This window comes from Triticum aestivum, chromosome 5A (assembly GCF_018294505.1).
Source record: "Triticum aestivum cultivar Chinese Spring chromosome 5A, IWGSC CS RefSeq v2.1, whole genome shotgun sequence".
NCBI lineage: Eukaryota > Viridiplantae > Streptophyta > Magnoliopsida > Poales > Poaceae > Triticum > Triticum aestivum.
The window spans coordinates 82,262,067-82,267,784 of record NC_057806.1 but is presented as its reverse complement, the minus strand read 5'-3'; positions in this window follow the sequence as shown (position 1 = coordinate 82,267,784).

Here is a 5,718-nt window from a genome sequence, read left to right as displayed (position 1 = left end):
GACGCCGCCTACTCTATGATGACCATCATGCGAGTCAGGTCTGGTCTATTTCGGGACTCTGATTTCCGGTATATGCCAGGATCACTTCCGGGAGCACAAGGGTATCTTCAGGCTATCTATGCTGACCCCACCCGGGAGGATTCACGAACTCGCACCACTGCTGAGATGCTCGAGGATAAGGACCGTGAAAATCGGGCCTTGAGGTTGGAGCTCTTCAATACCCGTGCTGACCACTGGGCCACTTTGACTCGGTTTGCACCGGCGGTGCAAGCTGGATATTCGGATATGCGTGATCTCTATCCTGTGAGATCTGCTCTGCCAGACGTGATGGGTTGGCGTGATGTAGGAGGCATCACCCCACCTCGCGGTCCCCGCAGGCCACCGTCTGTTGGTCCACGACCTCATCCTAGCCCCTATGGTCCACAAGCTTTGCGAGATCGTCTGTTTCCGGATGATCATGTTGAGCTTCCAGGCTATGGAGGTGACTTCTACGAGGACTACTACGGATCGGTCTGAGTTAGTGGTAGTATCACTAGTTCGTGATAGCTGTGTCGTCTATCGTCCTGCGTGACTCGTGGGATATGACCTAGTTTGTACTCTTTCCGGAGGTGTAGAAAAATAATGTATAGGAGCTTAGGATGCCTCCGATGAGATGTAATCCTCTTTTCACCGTAATAGTACTTTGTTTGGTCTTGTACTAAACCCTGTATGGTGTGTATGACGATGGAATAAAGAAGCAGTTTCTGTATCTACCATGTCATACGGATGATCATCTTGCATTTCGAGTTATTCCTTACATTTTATATCCTATGTCGGAAATTTTATCATTCTGACTAAATCATTGTTTTGTTTACCTAGGATGGTCAACACGCGCACTAACCCTGCTCCTCAAGAGCAGGCCGAAGGCAGTGAAGTCAGGGATGCAAATCTGCCTCATCCTCCTTCCCTAGCCGAGGTTATGATGGAAGCTGAGAGAAACAAGCGGGAGACCAACCGTTTGTTGGAGCGTATTGAACAGAACACAGCACACCATCAGAGGACTAACGTGGTGTCACTCAGTGATTTTATCAAATTACATCCACCCACGTTCCACCACTCCGTCGAGCCTCTCGACGCTGATGACTGGCTTTGCAGTATCTCTCACAAACTGCGTTCCGCGCTGGTAGCGAAGGCTGACAAGGTCACCTTTGCTGCATATCATCTTGAAGGCCCCGCCAGTCTATGGTGGGAGAATTATGGAGCTATGCGCCCAGCGGGCCATGTCACTACTTGGGCTGAATTCAGCGAGGCTTTCCGTGAACATCACATTCCGGAGGGTCTCATGGACCGTAAACGTGAGGAATTTTGCAATTTCACCCAAGGCCGACTCTCTGTGGATGCTTATAGCAGGGAGTTTGGTAACCTCGCACGATATGCAACTGAGGAAGTTTCTACTGATGCCAAGAAGCAAGCAAGGTTCCGTAAGGGACTTAGTCCCGAGCTTCACCGCGACCTCCGTCTGCATGAGTGCACATCTTTTCAGAAACTTGTCAACAAAGCCATCAGTGCTGAAACTGGTCAGACTGACTATGACGCAACACGCAAGCATGGCCGTGACATGGGTTCCTCATCCGGTGCTGGTCCTCAGAAGCGCCGCGTGTGGGTACCCAACACCGCCCTGCCACCCAGGTTCACACCGAGGCCATCTTTCCAGGCGCCTCGCCCTGTTCAACAGTCTGCACCGGCCAAGCCCTATGGGGGTCCAACCAACAATGCTCCTCCACGTACCGGCTCCGTGACTTGTTTCAAGTGTGGGGAATCTGGTCACTATATGCGTGAGTGTCCCCAGACCAACCCCAACCAATCTACTAAAGCTGTTGGCCGTGGCAAGCCGACAGGGAAAGTGTTCCACGCCAAGCCGGTCACCGCCTCACGTGGCCATGTCAACTGTATCTCTGCCGAAGAAGCTCAAGAGGATCCCAACGTGGTTCTCGGTACGCTTCTTGTTAATTGCCACCCGACATCTGTTCTTTTCGATACAGGAGCCTCCCATTCATTTATATCTGAAAATTATGCTCGTTTGCATAACGTCGCATTCGGTGATATGCCAACCTCTATGGTAATTCAAACTCCGGGATCCAAATGGCAAACTTCTAGAGTAAGCCATGGAAATGAAATCCAAGTCGACAGACTTGTTTTCCTCACGTCTTTGATAGCCCTTAAATCTTCAGATATTAATATCATTCTGGGTATGGACTGGATGTCGGCTCATCATGCCCAAATTGATTGCTTCTCTAGGACTGTTCAACTCACCCATCCTTCGGGCAAGATAGTCAATGTCTTAACCCGACTAGCCAAGCGACAATTATATTCTCTTAACGCCAGCCCTTTGCTAGACCTTGAGGATGTTTCGGTAGTCCGTGACTTCCCGGATGTCTTCCCAGAGGAATTGCCAGGTGTTCCACCTGACAGAGATGTTGAGTTCGTAATAGACCTCATTCCAGGAACCGTTCCGATTGCTAGAAGACCCTATAAGATGGCACCACTAGAACTAGCCGAGCTTAAGAAACAACTCGATGAGTCCTTGAAAAAGGGTTTCATCCAACCTAGCTCATCTCCGTGGGCTTGCCCCGTCCTCTTCGTCAAGAAGAAGGATGATACGGACCGGATGGTTGTAGATTATCGACCTGTCAATTTGGTCACAATCAAGAACAAATATCCGCTCCCCAGGATCAACGACCTGTATGATCAGCTCGCTGGATCCTCAGTCTTCTCCAAGATGGATTTGAGGTTGGGCTACCATCAAATCAAAATCAGAAACGGGGACATTCCTAAAACGGCCTTTGTCACTCGTTATGGCCAATACGAGTACACCGTCATGTCCTTCGGTTTAACCAACGCTCCAGCCACCTTTTCTCGGTTAATGAACTCAATCTTCATGGAGTATTTGGATAAATTCGTCGTGGTTTACCTCGATGATATACTCATCTACTCCAAGAACGAGGAGGAACATGCCGGACATCTAAGGCTAGTGTTGAAGAAACTTCGAGAGCATCGCCTTTATGCCAAATTTTCTAAATGTGAATTCTGGTTGTCAGAAGTGACCTATCTGGGTCATGTAATATCTGGTGAAGGTATTGCTGTTAACCCTGAGCGAGTTCAAGCTGTCCTTAATTGGACTCCACCTGAATCGGTCAAGCAAGTTCGGAGTTTTCTGGGCTTAGCGAGCTATTGTCGTCGCTTTGTCGAGAACTTCTCCAAGGTTGCTAAACCTCTAACCGAACTCCTCAAGAAAGATAAGAAGTTCGAATGGACTCCACAATGTGAGCACAGCTTTCAGGAACTGAAAAGACGCCTGACTTCTGCTCCCGTACTGGTACCGCCAGACTTCTCCAAGGACTTTGTTATCTACTGCGACGCCTCGCGACAAGGACTAGGTTGCATTCTCATGCAAGATCGACACGTAATTGCCTACGCTTCACGGCAATTGCACCCACATGAGGAGAATTATCCTACTCATGATCTAGAGCTTGCAGCCGTAGTCTATGCACTCAAGACCTGGCGACATTACCTCCTCGGTAACCGTTGCGAAATATTCACTGATCACCAAAGTCTGAAGTACATTTTCACCCAACCGGACTTGAATCTCAGGCAAAGACGTTGGGTCGAGTTGATCACAGATTTCGACTTAGGAATAACTTACACCCCAGGGAAAGCCAACGTCATGGCTGATGCACTAAGTCGTAAATCTTATTGTAACAACCTGATGTTACAACAAAGTCAACCGCTTCTCCATGAGGAATTTCGTAAGCTTAACCTTCACATTGTTCCTCAAGGATTTCTTTCCACCTTGGTGGCGAAACCTACTCTTACGGATCAAATCATCGCTGCCCAGAAGCGAGATAAGGGAATAGCTAAAATCAAGGAGAACATTGCTAGCGGAGGTGCTAGTTGTTTCTCCACAAATGATCATGGTGTTGTGTACTTTGAGAACCGTTTAGTGGTTCCCAAGAACCAGCATCTACGGCAGTTGATCCTTAAGGAGGCTCATGAATCTCCTCTCACCATTCATCCGGGTAGTACCAAGATGTATCAGGACCTACGCCAGAGGTTCTGGTGGACCAGGATGAAGAGAGAAATTGCTCAGTATATTGCTAATTGCGACGTCTGTCGTCGTGTAAAAGCAGAGCATCAACGGCCTGCTGGCACCCTTCAACCCTTAGCTATTCCTGAATGGAAATGGGATAAAAGTGGTATGGATTTCATTACCGGTTTTCCCAGGACCAAGAAAGGGAATAATGCTATCTTTGTCGTTGTCGATCATCTTTCCAAAGTGGCCCATTTCTTACCTGTTCGTGAGAGTATAACCGCTAGTCAGCTCGCAGACCTATACATCTCCCGAATAGTGTCTCTCCATGGTGTTCCTTTGGAAATCAACTTGGATCGAGGAAGTCTTTTCACCTCTCGATTTTGGGAAAGTTTCCAAAATGCTATGGGAACCCGTCTCTCCTTTAGCACCGCTTTCCACCCTCAGTCGAGTGGTCAAGTGGAACGCGTCAACCAGATTCTAGAAGACATGCTTCGAGCCTCTGTTATCTCATTCGGAATGGATTGGGAGAAGTGCCTTCCATTTGCCGAATTTGCTTACAACAACAGCTATCAATCTAGCTTGGGTAAAGCCCCTTTTGAAGTTCTCTATGGACGACGGTGTCGAACACCCCTTAACTGGTCAGAGACCGGGGAAAGACAATTCTTTGGCCCGGATATGATTCAAGAAGCAGAAGAGCAAGTTCGCATCGTTCGTGAAAAGTTGAAAACAGCCCAATCTCGTCAAAAGAGTCAATATGACCGAAAACATAAGGCTATGACTTTCGAGGTTGACGAGAAGGCTTACCTTCGGGTTACCCCTCTGAAAGGAACCCATCGTTTCGGTATCAAAGGCAAATTGGCTCCTCATTACATTGGACCTTTTCGCATTCTCGCTAAACGAGGAGAAGTTGCCTACCAGTTGGAACTACCTCCGCACCTCTCCAGAGTCCACGATGTCTTCCACGTTTCTCAACTCAGGCGTTGCTTCTCGGATCTTATCCGTGGAGTGGACTACGAAATGCTTGATCTCCAAGATAATCTTACGTATCGAGAGTACCCCATTCGTATCCTCGATCAGGCCGAGCGTACCACTCGACGTCATAATATCAAGTTTCTCAAAGTACAATGGTCACACCATTCTGAGGATGAAGCAACTTGGGAAAGGGAGGATCGTCTTCGACTTGAGTATCCCGCCTTCTTTCCGGAGGAACCCAAATCTCGGGACGAGATTCTTTTGAGTGGGGGTGAGTTGTCACACCCTAGCTAGCCATGCATTAGAGTGTTGCATCATGTTTACTCTTTCATCAGAAACTTGAAATGGGGATGACAGAACCCCCAGTCACCTCTGAAACCAATTAGGGTTTACTAAAAACTTTTTCAATGAACCTGAAATGCCCTTCTAAAATGCCCATCATTTTTGTCTTGGTTCAGAACCTCTGCCAAAAGTGGTGCACATTTTCCTAGGCCATCCTAGGGTTTTTGATTTAAATCATAAGTATTTGAATTTGGGCATTTAAAATTATATAAAATATTTAAATGCTCAAATAACTCCAAACTAAAATGTTTCATGTTGGAAATAATCCAACTATGGACCAGGAGTAGTTTGGTGATTTTTGGAGTTGCCTAAGTATTTTATTTAATTCAACAAAG